The 25,511-nt window shown below is 47.8% G+C and overlaps 2 pseudogenes; both read left to right on the forward strand.

Moving 5' to 3' along the window:
- Positions 1–13,598: 13,598 nt before the first annotated feature.
- LOC109755869 (alpha carbonic anhydrase 7-like) lies at positions 13,599–15,988 on the forward strand (annotated as a pseudogene).
- A 652-nt stretch (positions 15,989–16,640) lies between these two features.
- Positions 16,641–25,053, forward strand: LOC109755870 (peroxidase 1-like; annotated as a pseudogene).
- Positions 25,054–25,511: the final 458 nt, after the last annotated feature.

The following is a 25,511-nucleotide window of genomic DNA, read 5'->3' on the forward strand; positions in this document are numbered from 1 at the left end:
GATCTCCATCAACCTCTCCTTCCCCCTTGCTGGATCAAGAAGGAAGAGACGTCGCTGCTCCGTACGTGTGTTGAACGCGGAGGTGCCGTCCGTTCGGCACTCGGTCATCGGTGATTTGGATCACGGCGAGTACGACTCCATCAACCTCGTTCATTGGAACGCTTCCGCTCGCGATCTACAAGGGTATGTAGATGCACTCCTTTCCCCTCGTTGCTAGTATACTCCATAGATGGATCTTGGTGATGCGTAGAAAATTTTAAAATTCTGCTACGATCCCCAACATTTGTATCATAGGCGGCTTTGCTAAAATGAAAGGTGGTCAAGTTACTTTGCTGGGCACCTCTAGATAAAAGCCATCTATGAAAATCTTGTAATGCTGACAACCCTTATCAAGAACCTTCAATGGAAGTATCACACATGGCTCTAGTTATGATTGGTGTGCAAAAACTTGTATCAGCAGGCAACTCTCTAGTCGTAATAACAAGAAAAGTGGAAGCTCTAATATAGATTTGCTTGTATATAGATTACCAACTTGCTAGTTAAGTCATGGTACACCATTTATTCTAATTTCAGGTGGTTGTTGTTCACCGGTGTGATGCACAACCTTTGTTGTTTCTTCTTGCAGATCAATAGACACTAAGTAAGACTATCATGGGGGCTAGATAAAACCAATCCTCTTATCATCATGAATGTTGATGGACTATTTTCCTTCTATTATACAACGTGTCAACATTGACTATTCAGTGGAGGGAAAAAGCCACGCGAAGAAACCGGACTAAATAATTATTCATGAAGGACTTGCTTTAGCCACTAAATAATGGCATCACCAACCGGACTGCAAATGTACCAGCGCTAAATTTGGACATTTGTCAGTAAAAAAATCCTTTGGTGCTAAGAAATTCCACACAATGTTGGGTACTTCAAAGGTAATAGAAGTACACTTGGCAGTTGGGTATTGACAAATCTTGGACCTTCCCTGCTTCGCTACCCTATAAAGTCACCCATCTGCGTCCAAATGCAATATATGTGCAATAACCCTAGTTACACAAGGTAGAGGAGATCTAAAGCTAGCTGGAGAGGAAAGGAGAGAGGCACCGGTGGTGGGCGCCGATGTATAACAACCCTCCGCCACCATATGACATGTCCTACTACGAAGCGCCACCAGGAGAAGGGCCACCTCTACACATGGATCTGCAGCCATCATATACTAACATAAAAGTTTTTCCTGAAGTGTGATGTGATACGTGCATTGATAAAAGCACTGGCAATAGTCAAGCCATAGCTAACTTCGCATGCCTGATTAATTAGTAGTGGAGACCGAGGCAAATTACTCTATGTTCCTCGTCATACCCAGAGCATGCTCACCTAGCCATCGAGGTCATGGGACAATGACTCGTCGATAGGTGGTGGACTTGTTCTAGCCCACCAGAACAGACCACTCAGCTAGACTAGGAATCCCCTGTTCAAAAAGAAAGTCGGGTAGATACTAATTCACAACCAAACAACATGGGGAGAGAAATAAGGGAGACTCATGTTTTAACACACCATTTTTACAAAGCCAAACGTGCAATTTTTCATGATTCATGTTTGGATTTGAGGTTTATATCTCTCTAATGTTGTAACTAAGTTGTTCCTTTTGAGTTTGGGCAAAGTTTTCTCTCCATGATTTCCGGTGGTTGTCTTGTCTAGCACAAAGTTGCATTCCACGCCAACAAAATACAAATTGCTCATTACGAACAACAAACACCATGGCCACTGTGTGGCCCATTGAACTATGTTATATAGTTACTCTCGAAGAAGTACTGATCTAAACGCTCTTATATTTCTTTACGGAGGGAGTACAAAACCGTGTTGCGCCATTTAAAAAACAGTGTTGGACCATTTAAAAAACAGTGTTGCCACTTGTAATTTGGTGGTTGTGTGAGACTAATATCTGTACTACGAGCAGTTTTAGCATGGTCCCTCTTACCATCTCTTTTCACATGAGAGATAAGAGTATAAAATAGATCCGAGCCATTGATCTTATTGATTAGTGATCTGATTAACTCTTACCTTATTACCACATATGTAGAAAGAGAATCTAAGAAGGACCATGTTAAAATTTTCTAGTAGTACAGGCTCAAAGACACAAGTGCAGCTAAGCCTTCCGAGCCTATAAAGCACCATCCACTCCTTTCTGTTCCAATGCTACATCCCAAAGCCATAGGAGAGAAAAGGAGAGAAAAAACCTCTTGCTTACTTATAACCCACCCCGTGGAGAGTTCTTCTTCCACATAGTAACTCACCCTTTGCAAAGCTAGTCAAGATGTATAACACTCCGTCAGGGCATGGGATGTCTTGCACGGACCATGTGCAGAGACGGCCCGAGTAGAAAAGCTGCATATACGCATGGCGAGGGACACAGTTCGATCCACTCTAGGAATATCATTGAACTGATTACCCTGGTTCATGTCAATCCCTTTGTGTTCTATACTTCTATTCGTTATTCCCTTCATGATTTCTGCATTACTGACTGGATATTTATTTTGCGTTGCAGCATGTTCACGGCGCTGTGCTGCTTCTGCTGCTACAAGACCTGTGAATGCTGCCTCGACTGCTTCTGCTGCTGCTGCAACTAAACTAGACATGCCAGCCATGGATGGACGGATGCAGCAACGTCGCGCAAAGACCCAGCGTCCTCCGCCACCCCAAAAACATTCGAGAATTTCATAATAAGTGTGTGTGTGTGTGTGTGTGTGTGTGTGTGTCTACTGTCTTAGCTTGGTGAAAACTTTATCAGATATTGATACTCCCTCCGTTCCTAAATATAAGTCTTTTTAGACATTTCAAATAGACTACAACATACGGATGTATGTAGACATATTTTAGAGTATAGATTCACTCATCTTGCTCCGTATGTAGTCACTTGTTGCAATCTCTAAAAAGACTTATATTTGGGAACGGAGGGAGTACAACATTATTTGTCCCAGACAATCATGGTTTGTGTTGCACCTTAATTTAATTAGCATCCGATTCTGGTAGTAGAAGACTTTTAACTTATAAAACTAATAGTAGCCTTTGCTTATCGTGCTCTAGCCGTTTTTCGTTTTCCCTCGAGGTTCCGGTTTGTGGGATTTATAGGGGGTATGGGTTTATGTGTGGAGTCTACCGTTTGGCTTATTGCAGGTGTGCAATGTAGTGAACATCTACATCCTTGTGGTCTTAGTGTTGTTGATACGTAGTTTTCCTTTTCAGCTCACGAAGATCATGCATCGTTGGAAGGTTTCCTTATCCAGTTTTAGTAGTTTGTAACAAAGGCAAGTCGTTTCTAGTAATGGAAATCGGAGAAGGAGCTCTCTTTATATAATAAAGCATCAGATTCTGGTTCTCACCGGACAACTATGTCGTTTCTTCTTCTTTCCTCCCTGAACTTATCTCTTTTTTTGTTGGGGTGTATTGTGATGTGCCCCCAGCAGACCTATTTGAATCTGGACCCTGTTGCACTCTTTTCTTTTGTTGGAACCCTGAACTGTACTTGTGGTCAGATGTTGGTGCGGTTGCTTTATTTATAAAGCGGGGGCAACCCTTTTTCGTCAACTTGTCTTTTTTTTGCTGTGCTCACAGAAATTATCTGAATATTGAAATGCACATGTGCAACTACCAATGACTCCACACTGGTGTGGCTGAATTTGGTTGAGCTTGAGCAGGTTAACCTGCCATACCAACCAGGCCCAGCAGCTTTTTCTTACAAAGGGTGGATTTTATAAACTCAATATGAAGCATCAAGAGGATACAACCAGGCCCGGCAGCTAGGTAGATGGTTCAGCAAACTGCACGCTGACATTCATGGATAAGATGTTTACAAAAAAAAATTGTGGCTTCGAGGAGGAAGTTCCCTTGCGCTGAAGACGAGGTAGCATTCCACGACTCTAGAGCCCCAGGATAATGAAAAATACATTGAATACCCATCCGGATACTATGCAACAGCTTATGTGGACACGAATGCTCATAGTCACTGCTAAACTGTGGTGCAATAATCCCTAATGCCTCTCAAGCCTATGCCAACACTTGAATATACATAGATGATCTTCATTCACCATCACTAGAGGAACAAGATCTAAGAGACTTGGAATGCAACTACATTTAGCCGTTTGGAATTGCTGATGTGAAGGTGCTTCGAATAGCCTTGCAACTATATTGGTGGCTTTAAATAGCCTTTTCTCTTAAGGTGCTTCGCTAGCTCATTGCAATCATTTATCAGCTTGTGAGGCTGCACTTGTCTCCAATTTCAGCACAAATGGTACTTCTCTTCTAGTCTATTTGATTTGCTCTCTTTCCTTTTTATGGTCAAACGATATCTTTACCACATCATATCTTCACATGCATTTGATACAATTGTACGCACATCAAGCTTGGATATTAAATCGAATGAACCATGTATTTACTGCTTATATGCTCATTTGTCGATATTATTATGTTCACGTGCTAGTATTATTATCCTCTACGCCCACCTTTAAGCCGGTTTCTTAATTTGGAGCTTTGCCCTTGGGGCAGCCATGTGTGACTGTTTTTCTGTTGAACTTTATTCTGATCGGATGATGAAATTTGAAATAATAAATAAAAGGTTGTGTGCATCACTCGATGCAGAGGCCGATGGATATTCCGTCTTTGCAAAAAGAAAAAGAAAATTGGAGCTTTGCCGGTCAAATATGGCAGTGTAGTGAATCAATTCAATAGAAATTACAGTAGGTAGGTGACACTTTAGAAACGTTACGGTACAAGGAAACTAATGATGACGTCCCCTTTTTTCTCCACAAGGATACCTCTAATTTATGTCAGAAGATACTACATTCAGATGTGATGTACACTTGTTGGTGGCATTGGGCATTGACAAATGTTGGACCTCCCCCGCCCCTATTAGTACACTTGTGATCTACGCATCAGAATGTTGTCGCCGTACTTACATACACAAGTTAGGGAGATACAAACCTAGCCGGAGAGAAGATAAGAGAAAGAGGAACCCGGCCAGCCGGTGGCAAGATGTATAGCAACCCTCCCCCGACGCAGGGCATGTCCTACACTACGAGCACACGCTGAGGCGCCGCCAGGAGAAGGGATGCCTCTATGCATGGCAACATACAATCTGCAGTCGTATATATACGGAACTTTTTCTGCAACGTGATGTGACAATTGCACTAAGAACAAGATATGCACGCACTGAGGCCGTAGCTAACTTTGCAGGCACGATTAGTTTGTATAGTATAAGCGGAGATCGAGGCTAACTAGTCTTGTAATCTTGTTCCTTGGGTCCATGACATTATGATCCTCATCGATAGGTGGTGGATTTATTCCAGCCCATCAGATCAGAACACTCGACTAGACCAGGAATCCTCTGTACAAAAAGAAAGTCAGGATTCACAATCACAACCAAAAAACCACCCAGAGAAAAACAAAGTTTATGCAAGTGCAGCTATCTTTCCCAGCCTATAAAACAACAACCAATCCCATAACTCAAGCACGGGAGAGAAGAGGAGAGCAGAAAAGAAAGTAAGAGCCCCTTGCTAGATGTTCTTCCATAGTAACGCCATCCTTTACAAAGCCGGCCAAGATGTACGACGCTCCGTCGGATGCGCCGCGCAGGGGATGTCCTACATGGACCACGTGCAGAGGCGCCACGAGGAGAAGGGCTGGATCTAGGCATGGTGAGACCCACAGCTCCATGATCCACTCGCTTGCTCTCCCTCTTTCTGGGTTTTGCTCTGCTTGTCTTGCCGTTTGAGAAATCTCTCGGCCGTGTGCACCCGTCGATGCAGAGGTCGAGAGAGAGAGAGATAAAACTCTTCTGCCATCTGAAATCCTCAGAAAAATATCAAGGCTACTAAATACATGTTCCATTAATCCTTTGTAATTAGCAAGGCTACTGAGACTGACAATCTCACGGGTTCCGTTGGGGACCAAGACAAGTATTGTAATTGTGTGTGCAGGTGTTGATCATTGATCATAGCCAAATACTCTTGCTGGTTCAATAAACGTTAAGGTTATTCACTTGAGGGAAATTGGTGTTTGCCAACAAACATATGCACTTGCGGCCCAACAACATCTATACGATGATAACATTTAAGCTCCTCTCTCCCACTGCTGCGAGATGATGGCTACAAGAAGATGTAGTCTTCGATAGGATGAGTTTCTCCCTCTTATTCTGGTTTCTACAGTTTAGCCCATAAATAATACCCATTCCTTTGATACCGATGCATATCTAGTGTAGATTTGATGTAACTCTTGCGAGTACTTCGGATGAGTACACGCGGTTGCTTTGCTCCATTTTTCATTCGACCCGGTTGCTGCAACAACTATTAGCACCACGGATGCAGGTTACTCGATGGTGGTTACTACGTGGAGACAGATGACCAGGTGTAGTCCGGATGTGCCAGGCAGGAGGCCTCGCCTTTCGATCTAGTGTCATTATTTTGCTCAGCCTTCTTAAGGTAAAACTTGTCTAACTATGTTTGTACTCAGATATTATATCCATTGATGACTGATGTATTCTGGGTCCTCGTTGCCCTGACATGTAATATAAAGGTTTATGTTTAAATTTGTGTTGTAGAGTCGTATTGTGATATTGACATAAGTCAGCGTTCGTGATCGTGCATGATACATGTATGATTAGTGCACAGTTATAAACGGGGCGTCACAATTGCATTTAACAAGGGTCGGGCAACCTTGGGAAATATGCATGCATGCGCCCCAATTGGTGCATTCACAGCATTTCCATATGCGTACACCAGCAAACTTGCTCACCAACCACCGAAAATCCCTTTTGGAGGGCAAGGTCCAATGAGGCCAGGTTTTAAAATTTTCATAATTCATCAAAATTTATATTTTTATATTTTTTAAAATTCTTCAAAAATATAGATATATGTGGAGGCATAATGTTCAAGTCTGTAAATTTTCAGGACGAAATACGTTGAACGAGGGCTGTGCAGAATAGACAAATCTGGGACTTTTTAACATATGATACTATTCATCTTCTCAGGCCATGAATTTGTCTTTTTTATACATATCGCATTTAAGGTTCCATCTTGAAATTTTACTCAAATGCGCATAACATTCTTATTACTTGTACACATTTTTTCTGATTTAAAGAAATTAATAGTATGAATTTTCATTTTTTTCAAAAAAAAAACGGCCTCCATGAAGACCGAGAGCCAAAATGCCTCATTCACCAACCACCCCATATTAAAGCCAGTTTACCCCAAGAAATCTTGTGCAGGCGACAGCTACAGTGGAGCAACTAATCGCTCTCCGAAAATGAAAGCTTGTGTTTCCATGAAGATTATTGGATTTTTTTTCAGCAAAAAGTTTCAATCTATTCATTTTTCAATCATGGTATTACAACGAACACTAGAAATAATAAAATTATATCCAGATCCGTAGACCACCTAGCGACGACAACAAGCACTGAAGCGAACCGAAGGCGCGCCGCTGCCATCGCCCCTCCCTCACCGGAGTCGGGCAAACCTTGTTGTAGTAGACAGTCGGAAAGTCATCGTGCTAAGCCCAATAGAACCAACGCACCAGAACAGCAACCGCCGCAGATGAAGAGTGTAGATAAAAAGGATCCAATCTGAAGACACACGAACGAAGACGAACGACAAACAGATCTGAGCAAATCCACTAAAGACAGATCAGCCGGAGACACAACTCCACACGCCCACCGATGATGCTGGACGCATCACCGGAACGGGGCTAGGCGGTGAGACCTTTATTCCATCTCCAGGGAGCCGCCACCGTCTCGCCTTCCTGAGCAGGACACAAACCCTAACAAAGCTCGAAAAAAGATCTAAAAACGGAGCCCTCCCACCGGCAAGAGGCGAGATCCACTCCGCCTCCATGGCCCTAAGGCCACCGGAGACGGGACGGACCGGCGCCGACGCCGGCGGGAGGCAGAATACCCTAGCTTTTTGAAGGGGTGGCCGACTAGGTCAAAGAGGTCAAAAGTACCAAAAGTAAGTTAAGTGGGACGCCGAGTTCATTTTGCGATCGAGGGTCCAAAGCCAGCCAATTTGATGACCAATCCTATTTGACGCGTGGGCACGTCTGAACGAGAAACCTCGTGGATAACGGGTGGTTTGAAACGTTTCCAGAATTTTGCCTGTGCTTCCAGAATCTGTTAATATGTATGGGTCTGAACAAAAAACACTCACTGTAGGTAGGAGGATCGGTTCTCAAAATGTTACGCGATCGATGATGAAAATTGGCATGGATCCAACAAAATAGCGTTCCAATTTGGCAAATCGTCCGTCCAGTTTTGTTTTGTTTACATTGAAACGAAGGGTGAAAATGAACGGCCGCTTCCCACCAAACCCAGACTTTTTGAGAGCGAGCGTCCCTATCTATCCCACACGGTCCGGCCGGACCATACACGATCCTTTTTTTTTTAAAGACCCGGCAAAACACCGGCTTCATTGATTTAGCAGAAAGCAGTGGAAACGTGTAGATCAAGTGATCAAGTGGATGAAATTAGAAAAGTACAGCTATCTCCCCTCTGATTAGGCTAATTTTCGTGAATTGTGTCCCCGAAGGGAGGCTCTATGAATTTGGCTCCGGCCAATCTCCATTGCTCGATATTGGTCCTAATTCCCAGGCGATCATGATGATTAGAGTTCTGATTCCGCGCCTGTTTGCGGTAGCAGTCTTGTTGATGAGGAGTTGGCAAGTCTGAGCCGAGCTGAGCGGGGACCTTGTGTCTGGTACGAGCGAAGAGTAGCCTGACCATCTGGCACATTTCCCCCAAACCTGTTGCGAGAAGCTGCAGCCCCAAATCAGATGGGTAGATGTTTCCAAATTTCTGGTGCACAGAGGGCAGAAATAGCCATTGGGCCAACCTCTTCTCTGTAATCTGTCATTGCACCACAGGCGGTCTCTGACTAGGAGCCACATGAACATTTTGAGCTTGTTGGGTGCCCAAACCTTCCAGATGAAGCTGTTGTAAACTGGGTTGGGGGCCTGCTGACATTGCATCTGGTAAGCCGATTTGGCAGTGTATGTACCTTCGCGAGTGAGCTTCCAAGTCATTTCATCTTCTTGGTCAGGAGCCATGGTAATGTGTGCTGCGTCGATGAGCCGCCACATCTGAAGAAACTAAGGTGCTATTGCGGCAGTATCTCCATGTTGCAAATATGAAATCCACTGCTCGTTGGCTAGAGCCATCCGAACTGACCTGTTTTTGCGCCTCGCGTGACTGAACATAGCAGGGAAGGCTGTGGATAGTGGCTCGTCACCGATCCAGCTATCTTTCCAGAAGTTGGTCTTGTTTCCATTGCCAACTTGGATTGATGTCGCTTTGCCGAACAGAGCCCTTTCATGATCGTCAGGAGTAGGGGTCACGGCAACCCAAGGCTTATCCGGCCGCGCCCATGCGAGCCACTGCCATCGCAATCTCAGCGCACGGTTGAATTTTTGCAGGTCCAGTAAACCAAGGCCTCCATAGTCTAGAGGGGAGCAAACATTTTCCCAGGAGATCTTGCACTTTCCACCCGAGAGCTCATCGTCTTGTGCCCATAGGAAGCGTCTTCGCGATTTGTCCATTTCCTTCAGGATTTTCTTTGGTATCTTCAGTGCAGTCATCGCAAAAGTTGGTAGGGCAGAGAGGACGCATCTGACGAGGACTCGTCTTCCAGCTATATTGAGGAGCTTGCCCTTCCAGCCGGCCAGTCGTGCTTTCAATCTGTCGATCAGGAATTGGAAATGCGCCATTCTGAGACGAGTTGGCGAGATTGGGAGCCCCAGGTAAGTTATCGGGAAACTGACGATCTGACCACCAAAACCCTGTAGCAAATCCAGCACATTCAGATCTTCACAGCAGATTGCAACAACTGATGATTTTCTTTGATTCAGTTTCAGCCCGGTGGCTTGTCCAAAACTGTCCAACAGATCAAGCAACTTGCCCACCTCCTGAGCAGATGGATTTGCGAAGACAACAGCGTCATCGGCGTTTAAGCTAACCCGCAAGCTTGGACCGCGGCCCGGCAGAGGGGCCAGGACCCCAAGATCAGACGCAACAGCAAGCAGATGGTGGAGCGGGTCAATTGCGATGATGAAGAGCAGAGGGGAGAGGGGGTCGCCCTGTCTTAATCCTTGCATGTGCCAGAAGTGATCGCCCGGCTCCCCGTTTAGCAGCACCGAAGAAGAGGCCGACGATAGCATTAGCGCAATCCAATCACGCCATCTCGGGGGAAAACCCAGCTTTTGCATAAGCTCCAGGAGATAAGCCCAGTTGATGGAATCGAAAGCTTTTGCAATATCCAGCTTGAACAGAAGGGCCCTTTTCTTCTGCCGATGGAGCGCCCTGACATAGCCCTGCACGTATTGGTAGCTTTCATGCAAGCATTTTCCCTTCTGGAACGCCGTTTGTGCAGGGGAAATCAGGTCTAGTAGTCGAGACGCCAGCCTCATGGACAGCACTTTTGCAATCAGTTTAGCAATGGAATGAATGAGGCTGATCGGTCGGAAGTGGCCCATCTCTGTTGCTCCATCCTTCTTTGGCAGCAAGGCAATGAAGGCAGTGTTCAGATCAGCAAAGTTGTCACCCGCTAGGTTGTAGAACTTTTGGAAAACCGCCATGATATCTTGTTTGATAATGTGCCAACATGATCTGAAGAACTTGCCGGTGTAACCATCCGGCCCGGGAGCTTTATCAGTCGGAGATGCCTTGATGGCAGCCCAGATTTCTTGCTCACAGAAAGGTAGATCAATGCCTTGCAGGTCGACGGCTGGCAGCTGAAGCAGGTCCCAGTTTAGCGTGCAGCTCCGTTGCAGGGATTCGCCAAGGCCGCAGGCGAAGTGATAGAAGGCCAGCTGAGCTTTCTCCCGCGGCTCCGTGACAATGGCGTCGCCCTTTTTGATGGAGTGGATGTAATTTTTTCTACGACGCGAGAGGAGACGGGCATGGAAGAACTTTGAGTTGGCATCTCCCGCGCGGAGCCAAGAAATTTTGGAGGCCTGCTTCTTGTGAGCCCTCTCAATTGCTGCCAGCCCGAGAACTTTCAATTTAAGCTGCTTCCTCAGGTGAAGCTCATCAGTTGACAGCGGTCTGGCCTCCTGCGCCACATCGACCCTCATGATAACCTCGTTTGCAATGTGGAATTGAAGTTTTGCACCCCCAAACAGGCTTTTGCTCCAAACCTTTAGATCCACCGCTACTCTTTCCATCTTCTTTTTCATCCTGACGAACGGGCAGTCGTGGCGGACAGGCCTCTCCCATGCGTGTTGCACTGTCTCCTGGAAGTGAGGGAAAACTGTCCAAAAATTCTCAAATCTGAACCTTGCCTTGGTGACAGGCCTAACTCCATTAGCTAGCACCAGAGGGCAATGATCAGAGAACGAAGTGGAAGCCGCCATGAGGACGAAACTTGGGTGCATATCCTCCCATGCCAGGTTACAGAAAACTTTGTCGATACTGCAGAGAGTTGGGTCCTCCCTCTCACTGCTCCACGTAAATCTCCTGTTTTTGCATTTGACCTCTTTCACCCCGGCGAGGTCAATTGCTCTGCGGAAACGGCCCACCATCCTTCTGTTGATGTTGTAGTTGTTCTTGTCTCTAGCTTGGTATATCATGTTGAAATCGCTATTCAGCATCCATGGCTCTGTTGCAGGCGGCGCGACCGCGGCCAGTTCCGACAGAAAGTTGGCTTTCTGTTGGTCGTCCGTCGGGCCGTAGACCGTAGTCATCCAAAACGAGCAGCCTGTACTAATGATCTTCACCCTTGCAGTGATGGAGAAACTAGCGATGATCTGATCCGTGATCTCGACGGTCTGCTTGTCCCAGAAGATTGCCGCGCCCCCTCTCGTGCCCATTGCCGGAAGCATGACGCAGCCCTGCAGAAGATTTCCCCCAACGTCGCGAGCCATGTCAGGAGTCCATGTCTCCAATTTAGTTTCTTGAAGGTTTAGGATTGAAATCTTATTTGCCTGCGCCACTTCTCTAACTGCAGATCGTCTAGCCGGCACGTTCAGGCCCCTAACGTTCCACGACATGATTCTGTAATTTGTGTCAAACATGGAGACAGTGGTGTTCGCTTCGTCGACTAACATATAAAACAGAGGGGTTACAGCACACATTACATCTATCCATGGGGCACCGCTGGCCTCCAATAGTCCCAAAATCCCGGCGGTGACTACAAACTGATCCTGCTAACCGAAGACTACACATGAAGACTAATCCTAACTCGAACTGGTTTAAGACCGGTCGTCGACGAAGACTAGAAGCTAAAACTAACATGATCCAACTACATCCTCAGCATCCGCGCCGGCCATTCCGGCCGCGATTTCCAGGGCCTTACTGTCCAGGCCGGTGAGCTTTGCGATCGCCTTGATGTCGCTACGGGACAGAGGCTCCTCGAAGCGCTTGAGCAGAGCCGCCGCCGCCGCCGGAGTCATCCGATCCTTTGGGCCGAGGCCACCGAGCTCCTGGACGAGGCGCAGCGCCGCGCGCTGAGCCACCGTCACAGTGCAGCCAGACGCGGCCTGACGCGCGCTCCGGCGAGAAGGAGCAGAAGTGGCCCGCACCTTCGGAGGGGCTGAAGAGCGTGGCCGGACGGGCGGAGCGGGCGGGGCGTCGAGGATGGCCGTCGGAGAGGGGCTGAACAGATGCGGCGAACCGCCCACCTGACTGGTGTTCCCTTGCCCAGCGTCGATGTGGAGGCAGTCGACCTTCTGGGTAATGACGGCGACTTGAAAACCCACAGCAGCAGGAGCCGGAGTGGAGATGCAAGGGCTGCTGAGAGGGGCGTCAAGGTTGGCGATGCAAGGCAGAATGTCGTCCTCCGGGAAGCCGTCCACGGCCCCACGACGCGTCGAAGCGTGGGGCGGCGAGCGGCCGCCATCTTCAAAGGCCAGCGGGGAAGTAAGCGCGTCGCGCATGGCGTTCTCGATCTCCAGCTGCATGACGTCTGTACGAGGCGGAGGGGAGAGGGCGCGCCCGGCAGGGAAGGAGAAAAACTGGGCCACCGGGCCAGGCTCGGAGGCGCTCTGGCATGCGGGCTCGCGCGGTCGGAGTGGGAGCGAGGGGGTGGCCCTGAGAACAGAGCCCTCCTTTGCCTTCTTGTGCTTGACTCTGTCCTTGGTCTGGTCTTCACGGCGACGATCAGAGGCAGCCTTGTTGCGTGGCCGGGGAGCGGCCTCGACGACGTCAGTGGCCTTGCCCTTGGCGTGGCAAGAGTTGCCCAGAAACGCGTCCTTCCAGGTGCGCCGCAGCCCACCTTGCTCGCCGTCGCGGTCTTGGTCGCGGCGATCGTCGACCCGAGGCCCGCCCCTGCATCCGGAAGCCGGCGCCCTCGGAGCGGCCCTCCTCCCCGGGGCCTGGCCGTCCTCGACGCCAGCAGCCCAGGAGCCAGGCTTGGTCCGTGGAAAAGGGCGGTCGTCGTCATCGTCGGAGGAGGAAGGAATCCCGCTCTTTTCGTGCAACGGAATGGGACGACGCCGGCGGACTCTACTTTCGTTGTGTTGTGTGCGTCAGTACTGTAAGCCGTCGCAAGTTGACACTAAGACTTGAAACGTTCCAACCTAACTCACGCGGTCGTGTCAGACGGCCATGACCCATGACATTCTCTATTCTTCTCCACTATATATATACCCCACCAGCTCTGTCCCCGGTTCAACACACACAAGAGGAACTGGATCACCAGCTCCACGAGAAGAGGAGCCGGCCGACACCCGACCCAGCACCAACGCGCGCCGGGCACACCAAGACCAGGAGAGAGACAACATGCGTCCATCACGGCGTCTTCGCCTCGCCGTGCTTCTCCTCCTCTTCTCGGCCTCCGTCCTCCTCCCGGCAGCCAGAGCCCAGGAGGAGACCGACGAGGAGGAGTTCAGCTACTTGCTGGACGCAGAGAACGGCTGGCACACTGGGGCGACATCAAGGACGAGTGGTCCGCATGCGGCAAGGGCAACATGCAGTCGCCCATCGACCTCGCCAGCCCACGCGTCTCCCTCGTGCGCGGCCTCGGTTACCTCAACCACTCCTACATCCCAGCAAACGCAACCATCGTCAACCGCGGCCACGACATCATGCTCAAGTTTGAGGGTGACACCGGGAGCGTCTCCATCGCCTGCACGCCCTACTTTTGAAAGATTGTGTGGAAGCGTATGCCTCCGGCAGGGACGCGCTGCATGTTATATAGCCAGGAATAAGTTACAAAGATACGGTAGTTAGGTCGTGAATTAATCCTCAAGAAAGCTATACAAGATATGAGGAGGAATCTTAACAATCTAACTACCAGATTACAACAACACGCACGCAAACTAACCCTACCTACATTGCGTACGGTTTATACAATACCGTATAGACGTGGTACAATACTTTCTAACAACTTCCTCCGGCAGCAGCACTGGCACTCCCCCACCGAGCACAGCATTAGTGGCCGCAGATACGACATGGAGCTCCACATGTTCCACCAAAGCACCCAGGGCAAGGCCGCCGTCATCGGCATTTTCTATGAGGTCGGCGCCTATGACGCCTTCCTGCACAAGGTGCCTCTCTTTTCTTTCTTGCATCCTGTCTTTAGTTAACCAACCAATGAAGCAGGCTTAATTAAGCATGATGATTAACTAAAGCCAACCTGGCAACATGGTATGCACAGACCGGGTGTAATGCTTAAACCTTGTAGGTAATAAAGCGCTCCATTTTAAAAAAAACACGGCAACATAGGACTTATGCATTAATGAACGGCAACATGCAAAGCTGCATGATACAACTAACAGCATCATGCAACTGCATGATGCAAGTAACAATTTGCACGCTATGCATGGGGTTAGCTCTAATCTTGTAAGAACGCAGCTGGAGCCTTATCTGCAGATGATAGCGGATCGCAAGGACAGGGAGGAGAAGATGGGCATGATGGATCCCAGGGACGCTAAAGGCAAGGCCCGTGTACTACCGCTATCTGGGCTCCCTCACCACACCACCCTGCACAGAAGGGGTCATCTGGACCATCATCAAGAGGGTACGTTCCGTTTAATCCATTCACCATCATGCACCACCTTGCATCAAACACACTACTTCCTCTGTCCCATAATATAAGACGTTTTTAACGTAACGGAGGGAGTACCAAGTAACAACTATCAGTAAAATATTGCATTTCTAGACCATCACATGACACACAACTTGCAACTGTCAAATAAAAGAATTTTCTGGAACTTAGCAGTTGGCAGGGAGCTGCCAGTTCGATCTATGTACAGATCCTTTGATTTGTTATGCACAAGGAATCTTCCTACCGGTTTCGTCTTTAATTCACTTTTGATTGATTGGAATTTAGATGTGTGCACAAGTCCTATTATACGCCATGCATTGAATGGTTGGTGAATAATGATGGAATTGATATATATTTTCAATGTTACTGAATTCTTTTCTTTTTCCCTATCTGGTTGAATTTGGAGGTCCGCACTGTGTCGAGGCACCAGCTGGAGCTTCTCCGGGAGGCCGTTCACGACGTAAGTTTTCTTTTTCCACTTCCGTTTCTCTAGTCGTTTTCAGGAACGTAAAGTTTTGCTATTCTCCTGCTGCATTCAACTCTTGTCCTATGCATAGCTTTGGTCTTATATGACATTGCTATTTGATGGCGTGTTTTTAGTGTACGTGTGTTAGTGTTGGCTGTGTGCATTCTATCTATGCAGAGGCCAGGTGTGCTCATTATGTTTCTATTCTCTTGATGCTTCATTTTGGCTCAAATAAAATCACCCTTTGTCGAAAAATTCAAGTCTTGTCCTTCAGCCAAAATAGTGTTGTTTAGCTTGGCTCCAGTCCGAAGATTCTCTAGACTTTTTTTTTTGACAAACTTTTCCCACTTTATACTCATGATTGTAATCCCCAAATTTTGAGTAACACGGATTATTTCACAAAAAAAGGCCATCCATCTGGTGGTAGCCTGGTGGTGTCCCATTGAAGAATCATGCAAGGAATAGTATACGCCTGAGAGGATTATCCTGTTGCAACCGTTGCTAGAGCTCAAGAAAGGCTAAGTTTGAATATTACCAACATGATATTGATTCCTGTATCTTTGGCTATTTGTTTTTGTAATGATCAGGTACTCAAGTTGACTGTGGCTCTTAATATAAACGGAGTACTCAACAGGTGAGGGGTGTCCACCTCACCTGTTGCTGTGCCATAGACGCCGGCATGAATTAATTCAACTTTCTCAACAGTTTTGTAAGAAAGGAGAAAGGGAGATTGGTGAAATTATTGCTGTATTGCTTGAGCCTCATGGGCATATATATAGGTGTACAATGATCTACGTGGAGTACAACACAAGGTAGAATAATATCCTACACTATCCTAACTTTCCTAATAATTAATATACTCAACATCCCCCCGCAGTCACAACGTTAGCGACGTAGACGGTGAGACTGGAGAAGAAACCGACGAGGTTGCTCAAGTAAGGCGGTAGCCCTTTGTGCCGCTTGTCGATATAGCCGAGGGCGTGGGTGGTGTAGTCGTGGTCGAGGTAATCGTGCAAAGGACGTCGTGGTCGATGTCGAGTCGGGGTGGCCAGTGTCGAGGTAGTCGCCGTGGACTAGGAGGAAGAGTGGCGGCGGCGGCTAGGAGCGCGGCGGCGGTGCTCGAAGTAGGCGAAGAAGAACCCGACAACGTGATGAAGACCGGCATGGATGGTGGCGTTCCGGCGCCTAGGAAGACGGCGCGGCGCATACCACACAGGAGTCGACGCGCGTGGACGGCGAAGTGGACGCGCGCCGCGGCACTACAGCCTGAAGAGGCGTCGCAGCGGCAGCACGCGGGTCAGGGCTACGGCAGGGAAGACCTCAGGGCGGAGGCAGGGACCGCGTGCCACGCTCGCTATGGCCCGATGGGGCGACGTAGCGGCAGCGCGAGGGTCGGTGCAACCACGGTCCTAAATTGGACAGGCCTTGGGGCGGCGGTGGACTGGGGGCCGCAGCACTACGGCCTGAACGGGCGACGCAGCAGCAGCGCGCAGATTAGTGCAACCGCAGGGTGATCCATGGGGCGGCGACGAGGACCACGTGCCACTCTCGCTACGGCCCGACGGGGCGACGCAGCGGCAGCGCGAGGGTCGGTGCATGGACAGCCTGGAGCGGAGGGCCTCAGGACGGCGATGACCACGGGCCACGGCACTACGGCCAGAAGGGGCGACGCAGCGGCAGCATGAGGGTTGATGTAGCCACAGGAAGAACCATTGAGCGACAACGCCGCTGTCCGAGGGACGACGCAAGTGCAGCCCGTTACTCAATCAAAGAAGCACGCGTACTTGACAATGTTGAGAAAATTTCAATATGCGGCGGCTATGCAGATCGGATCGGCCTATGACGTGCAGATTGCCACATGTGCATGCACAGAAGCATTGCACGGATCATAAGTGGAGCGGTGAGCCAGTGTAAGCGGCTGGCCAGACCAACACATGCGCGCGTGTAGGCACAACACGCCCACGCGGGGAGCGTGAGTGCCCGGAGGCCATGCAGCGCGGGACGGCCGTCGCCGGCCAGCCTCCAGCAGTTTACAGCGCGCGAGGAGACGCCGCTACGTGAAGCTGGGGCGTGCGATTGGGTGTCACTGTGCAGGAACCGATCTGGATGTCGAAGTACAAGTGCACAATGGTCCACGGACGGTGGCGGGTGACGCAAACCGATCTTAAATCGGAAAACCAAAAAGAATCGCCGATCAATACGACCGGCGAGAGAGAAAAAAATCCGGGTCAAAGGATCGGGACAAAAAGACTATCTAGTGCAGCCGGTCAACATAACTGGCGGACGAACCCTAGGTACGGGCGGCGCGGCCCCCGGCGGCTGTCATGGAGGCCGACCGCCCTGGGGGCGGCACATAGGTGCGGAAGCGGCGGGCGGCGGCTAGGGTTTGGATCGGTTAGCCTGATATCATGTAAGAAGGGAGATAGGGAGGTTGGTGGAATTGTTGTTGTATTACCTGAGCCTCATGGGCATATATATAGGTGTACAATGATCTACTTGGAATACAAGATAAGGCAGAATAATATCCTATGCTATCCTAACTTTACTAATAATCAATATACTCAACAAGTTCAATCTCGCACAAAAGAAAACAGAAGAGGTGAGCATCCAATGCAATTATTGATTGCCCTTTTCAGATCTGCAGTTGCTATTTTGGGGTTTTAAATGAACACTAGACAAACACACGGTCCAGAACTTTCTCATTCCGAGGGTTGGTGATTGACAGAGTGAAAGACCTGCCTAGCTAGGGTAATTAGTTACGCAGAATGACTTTTAGTGAGACAATCGTGCGTATTATTCGTCTATGGGCGTTCATATATGATTGAAAAGTACAAAAACGTTACTTTATCCATCACAATTGACACGGTGTGCTTCAACAATCTCTGGGATCAAAATGATTAGCGATTGAACAGAAAAATAGTATCGGTAGTTATACCATGGTGCCTAATTACTGCAGAAATTAATGTGTACACACATGCATGAAGTGCTTCCACCCCGCACATACACATGCATGCAGTTATTCCACCCCGCGTACACACCTTCATGAAGTGAAAATTGTGAACTTGATTACGGTTACCACACAAGCACAAATTGATTGAGCATTAAACAAAACACACCTAAAATCCTTTCGGTGGTGGAAGTGCATGAGAATTCAAGTGCGCCGTGTAAACTGTGACGGAGGGAATAGGTCAAACCAAATGCATTCCCTGAAAGTGTGTTAAAATGAGTGTGAACATGTGAACCGCAGGACAAAAAAACTGGCTCCCACGCAGCACTAGCAGCCACACCGGGGTGTCCAGATCTTGCCACTGGGCGACGTCCCCTGCCTCGTCACCTCCCCTTGCTATGGCTGGAAGGCCTCGCCGGGCAAAGCCCGGTCTGCGGCGACGGCGGCGGGGCTGTTTCTATGGCGTGGTGGCATTGTATATGGAGGGGTTGTGAGCTATGACACAAGGGCTTCGGCCGTGTCGTGGTGAGGCTGGCTCTCTCTGAGGCAGACATGCTGGCAGCGTTGGCTACTGCTGGTGGAGGTGCGGAGGCGCAGAGGTGCGTGTGGCTTCGGCCCATGTGATGGGCAGGGGGCGCTCTTGGCGGATGATTTATGTGGCTTTTGCTGCCATATCCAATGCACAGCTGACCCCCATGCCCTACCTACACCACCGTCGGAGGTAGCCGATGGGCTGGTTTCGTCTTTGCTAGGTCTGCGGTAGTGTGCGACTGATGTCTGGGGAACATCACATCCTCGCTGCTCATGGATCCTTTGTAGCACTCATGCGCTGCGCGCGGTGGGCTGCTTGCTTCAGCGACTGGCGGGGCAGTGTGGCCCCTGCTCTTGTTGGTGGTTGTATAAATGATTTTGTTTGTAATTCTGTATATTTACTACTGACGTTGGGGGATATATGCAAAACCAGTAGTACCAAGGACACAGGTGTCATGGCAGTGTATATCAACGCCACTAGTATTTTAAATACCACGGACGTGGGGATCCTTGTCAACGCCACTAATAAGCGGTTACCAGCGGGCATCGACATGAAATGGTAACAGTAGCACTGACGTTATACTATTGGCTTCCTGAAAGTGTGTGCCAGTAAACACTTTTTTCTAGCGTCACTACTAGGTTTTTCCTACTAGTGGAAGCAAATAGTGGGTGATGAGTCCGGGATTGCACTTAGCCATTTTATTTGCACACGGATCAACTTTTATATCGTCTGTGATGTCTTCATCGCACACAGTTTAACGCTAAGTTGTGCGATAGAAAGGGGGAAGGGCTTAATAGGTCTGATCTACATATTTCTTTTAGAAAACAGGCACAAGGCGCATCCTCTTTAAATTAATAAAGCCAACATCGAAAAGTTTAGCATAGTTATAAGTTCTTACAAAACGGGCAACATAAAAGTAGGGGTACAAATCCCAACTCAACAGGAGAGCAGAATAAACTGAGGTCTAGCAAGACCAACTTAAGGGTTCCTATGGGCAGCGTGAAGATGCTTGATATTGGTAAGGATATTCGCCGATGTCTCACAGAGTTTCCTCTTCTCTAGAGGATGCCATTACTGAAAAACAGCCATTAAGGAGTAGTTAGCAGGACGAGATGGAATGGCTCCCTCGATGACAATGACGAGCCATTAAGGAGTAGTTAGTCCAAAGAGCCCAAGCTAAAGCACTGACCACTCTCCTTTCTTCAGCACTTGAGACAAACTACCTTCGGCAGTACATGTGGTGCATGCATTGCTATTTTTATTAAGCACTTGCACCCTGTTGTCTAGGATAGCACGGTGCTATCTAGCCCACCCGGGTTCGAGTCACGGAGTTACTCGTGGTGCTTAGAGTTTCTTCTATAAAAATATGCCTCCGAGGGCTAGTCCTAAATTGTTTCATTTTTTAGGATGGGGCGTCGACCCGTTGGCTTGGCAGCTGTGTTAGCTGCCAACCCGCCCAGGTTCGAGCCTCAACTCTAACACACGACTCTTACGGAGTTTCTCCTATATAAATAAAAGTCAACGAGGGCTAGTTCTTGGGTTGGTCTCATTTTCTTTATTAAGCACTTGTGCATGCATTTTTTCGTGTGGGGACGTCCGGCGTTGGGGGGTTGTCCTCATGACTGCCTCATAGGACCACGTACCATGTGATCGTCTAGTGTTCCACCCCACTAACCAAAATATAGACCTATTATAAGAATATATATTTTCATCTGGCCATACATAAGAATCGCCTAGAACTAGCCGAAAGCAAGAAGGAAGAAGCCACCGCCATGCATCGTTGGTAGGTCTGGGGCAGTCGAGCATTTCCAGGAGAACAAGTGGTCCTTTATCTTTGGTAATTTATATCTATGTGGGTCCACTTGGTGGGTACATCCGTTTGGGTGGGGGAAATTTAGATGGAGACTTAAAAAAACGTTGGCGTGGTTTGGTTGGTTTGCTCCACATGCATGCATGGTTAAAATGCACTCCCTCCGTTTCTAAATATAAGTCTTTTATGAGCTTTCAAAATAGACAACATACGAATGTATATAGATATATTTTAGAGTGTAGATTCACCTATTTTGCTTCGTATGTAATTCATATTAAAATATCTAGAAAGACTTAAATTTAAAAATGGAGGGACCAGTATATGTCTGACAGTGGTTGGAGCTGTCATTAATTTTTGCCTAACAATGCAAGTTTTCAGAGAATGAAAATGATGTATACACGATGTTCTGTGCACGACGGCCAGCCGATAATTGCTCTGCACCGTTAGATGGTTTAGGAACAAAAGTACAAATGAGACCACCGCTTGGTGCTCCTTCCCTTATTAGCCATACTCTTAGCTGCTAACTAAAATACTAGCATCATCAGCTGGGTCAACATGCCAATCCAACCCATGCCATAGCTAATTACGTACATCCCGTCTCAATCCAACCTGCACACGTTCCATATGTAACCTGTGCTGCTATTGTGCCACTCAGGTAGACAACCAAAAGAGTTGCTGGTAATAGCTAAGCACGCTCCAGGCCAGGCCGGATGGCATGAGGAGACGAACCAAACTAGCGCTAATCTCTGATGCCTCTGAAGCCTACCGAACTCATTAGCTCATATGTGATCACTAGTTCTTGAATATATGGTCACTAGAGGTGTATCACTAAGAGACTTGGAATGAACTATATTCATCCTTTAGGAATTGCTTATGTGGAGGTGCTTCGGCAGCGCACCGTGATGTATATATCAGAATGTGCAGCTGCAGTTATCTCCCATTTTACCACATGCGCCACTTCTAGCCAGTGTGATTCACTATCTTGCATTTTATGGTAGATTTATATCTTTACTGCTTCATATGCTCACATGATACGATAGTACACATATGGACCATTGACAATGTTATAATCGTGTGCACCCACCTCTGGGTTCGGTCCTAGTTACAAAGTAGACGACATACTTAATTTGCATAAGGTTTTAGAAGAGAGCTCAAATGGCTTAGCGCCTGTGCAAAACGTACAAAAGATCATCCCTCAATAATTTACATGTGTATTTCTTGCCTTGTAGAAAAGAAAATAGAATGAATGTAATTATACTACAATACATGTTGTTCAACCATCTGACGTTAACTTGTGTATTGTGAGTCCACTGAGGTGATTTGCTCTGGCCTATCTAAAATTATTTGATTTTGATAAATAATTCTTGTATTACTCACATATCAAAGGGTTACAATGATGTCTGATAATCTCTAAGATTCCATCTGGTCCAGATCCAAGACAAATACTTGTTCGGCATTGTGATTTCCCAAAGTTTGCAATGAAATGATTAGCATTATTTTGGCATCGACGAATATGTGTAATACAAGCACTACGTCCCTCCATACTTCCTTGAATTTCTTTGATCAGAAAATCAATTTTATAATCAAAATATAAAATATAAAATTAAGCCCTCGAATGGAGCTGCTCCCACGCGCACCGTCTCCTGCGCCGACATCCTCGCCTTCGCGGCGCGTGACAGCATCACCCCAACCGGCAACGTGATCTATTCTGTCCCCGCCGGCCACCGGGAGCGTCTCAATCGAGCAGGACGCCCTCGACAACATGCCCCCGCCCATCTTCACCGCCCAGCAGCTCATCGACCGTTTCAAGAACAAGAACCTCACCGCGGGGGAGATGGTCCTCCTCTCCGTTGGCCGCTCCTTCTACTCCTACTTCGTCGACCGCATCTGGAACGGCAACACACCCATAGTACGTCCGTCGAGTGAGACCCTATATGAGTTACGTATGTGCGCTGAACTATCATCTATCAGGTGGAGCCCTAGCAGAAAAAAAATCATTAATCAGGTGGATACAGGGCTGAGACCGTCTTACGCAGCGCAGCTGCGGGTGCTGTGCTCGCCCGACGTGCTGGACAACAACTACTACAAGCTGCTGCCGCGCGGCATGGGGCTCTTCTTCTCCGACAACCAGCTCCGGGTCGACGGGAACCTGAACATATGTTGGTGAACCGCTTCGCGGGGAACGAGACCCTGTGGAAGGAGCGCTTCGCGGCCGCCATGGTGGAGATGGGCCGCATCCAGATGCAGACCGGGAACTGCTGCCAGGTACGGCTCAACTGCAAGGTCGTCAACCCGAGTACCCGACGTCGTCGTTGGTCAGCCTGGCGCGAAGAGGACGGCCTCGTCGCGACGAGCTAGCCGAGACTGACGCACACACTTGCCGCACCGAACGAGTCATGGTGTTCGCCCTCTTTTTCCTCGGATTTGCTAATAATCAGTTTTTTTACTCATCGTCGCCTATGTCAGCATGCATGTGTGCGGTTTTTCTTTTGGGGTGGTTTTGTTTTGTTTTGTTACGTACTACTTGCGGCATGTGCCAAGTTTTTTTTTAAAACACATCCCATATATTAATTAAATTAAAATATTCCTACAATCATCCATTACAAATTTAGTCACGCAGGGTGGAACATTGTTAAAAAGCACACCACCAGATCTATTATCAAAGCTGAAGTTCGCAATCTCATGCGTGATACTATTAGCCCTTCTGTTAATCTTGGATATCTTGCAATTTATCATCAACTTGGATAAACTCAATGCTTCTATCTTTAGATCAACTAAAGGAGACCATGTCTAGAAGATCATTTCCAAGAAAAGGAGCCACAAAAGAGCAATCGGTTTCTAAAATGCTGGGCTGGTGGAGAGTTATACCAATTAAAGAAGCCACAAAAGAGCAATCGCTCTAAGTTCCGCTTCATCCGCGCTATTGCACACACAAATATAATCCCAGGACGAAATGATAACAGAATGGTTCCTGGCCATCACGCCCACACTCGTAGCTCTTATAGCCTCCACATAACCAAGTTTGCTTTCTCGCCCTGAATTCATGCATGAATACCAGCGATGTTTCTCAGCTGTTTGGGTCAATGGTATAAATATGGTCCATCTAAAAAAACAAGTTTGTTTTGTCGCCAATCGGAATGAAACTCTACACCTTCGTTAATTGTGCCCATTTGAATTGAACAACTTTCTTATACTCTTTCCGTTCCACTGTAGAATTTGTCAAGTACGAGGATCAACAACATGCAATATTGACCGAGTGTTATTTTGTCACATGCGTGGTAATTTGCAATTATAATTAACCAGACTCCCCACCTAAGTGCAATTTTAGAAGATTTGCTATATCGGCCCGATCACTACATAAACTGTCAATACTGCAATTTTGGCTGAAAAGGCCACTCTAGAAGAGCCGTCATCCCGCCCTCGGTTGCCATAAATTTTAGAGCGCCCTCAATATAAGAAACGTAAGACTCCATATTTGATAGTTGTGTGGGGTATTTGGAGCACACTCCATCCGAAAAACGGATTGACGTGAAGGACATTTCACCTTCCCACTGCTCTTCTACCCAGCCGGACCGTTTCCCATCCCTGGTCATAGCGTCGTCGCTCACCGCTTCGTGCCGCCCCCAGTCCTCGACGATGCCTGCATGGTCGCCTCCGATTTCTTTGTTTTGGAGTCAGATCCAACGACTTGAATGGTCATGTCTCCTGCACCTGTGACGGCCAACCTCAATCATGCTGGCGAAGAGTCCCGACCGGGCATGGATATGCCGTCGCGGGAAGTCATTGGCCTCCCCCCTGTCGGGGCCACAGTTGTCCCCGGACAAGGAACCGGAGAAGAAGAAACAAAAGGGAGGCGTCAGTGCCCTTGCCCCTCCTCGCTTACTCCCTTCGGCCAGCAAAAACAAGGTGGTATCGAGTCATGTGCCAGATCAACAAGGGTTATGAGGTTAAAAAAAAGGCACATTTGCCTTGTATTATTTTGTTTTTGTTCGATGGAATACGGGGTGACATGCAAAATTCTTGGCAAATGTGCGATGTTTGTGATAATTTTTATAGTTTGGGGGAATCGACCCTCAACGATAAATTATTTCTCATTAGTGTGATTGGTGATTCCGTGACGAACGATGTCAATCGCAAGACAACATCATTGTCACTTTTAGAAAATCAGTTCGTCAACGATATGGAATTTGATCAATTTGATGCCACCGGCTCCTCAAAGAAAGAAGGTAATGTGGGGAAGGCAAGGCAGGCTCCGTCCAAGAGGAGGACCTCGTGGCCACGAGCTAGCCGAGATGCTCGCACGTGGTGGACCGATCGAGTCCATGCGTTCTCCCCGCCGGCCACTTTTTCTTCAGATTTGCTATAATCATGAGTTTTTATGCGTCATCTCCCATGTCCGCATGCATGTGTGTGCTTTTATTTATTTTATTACGTGCATATACGTACTCCCTGCTGGGAGTACTAGACTTCCACTTGTGCCAAGTTTCTTGTTTTGCCAATCGGAATGAAACTCTACTCCTCAATTGTGCCCATTTGAATTGAACAACTCTCATATACTCTACACGGTCAACAATACACAATTTTGACCGACTGTTATTTTGTCACATGCATGGTAATTTCCAGTTATAATTAACCAGACTCTGACCCTTAGCCCCTAATGGTGTACACAACCCAACTTTCCGTAATAACACGTGCCAATGCTCCTTATCATCTATATACTCAGTCATCATCAAAGCACTAACTAT

Source organism: Aegilops tauschii, chromosome 7 (genome assembly GCF_002575655.3).
Source record: "Aegilops tauschii subsp. strangulata cultivar AL8/78 chromosome 7, Aet v6.0, whole genome shotgun sequence".
NCBI lineage: Eukaryota > Viridiplantae > Streptophyta > Magnoliopsida > Poales > Poaceae > Aegilops > Aegilops tauschii.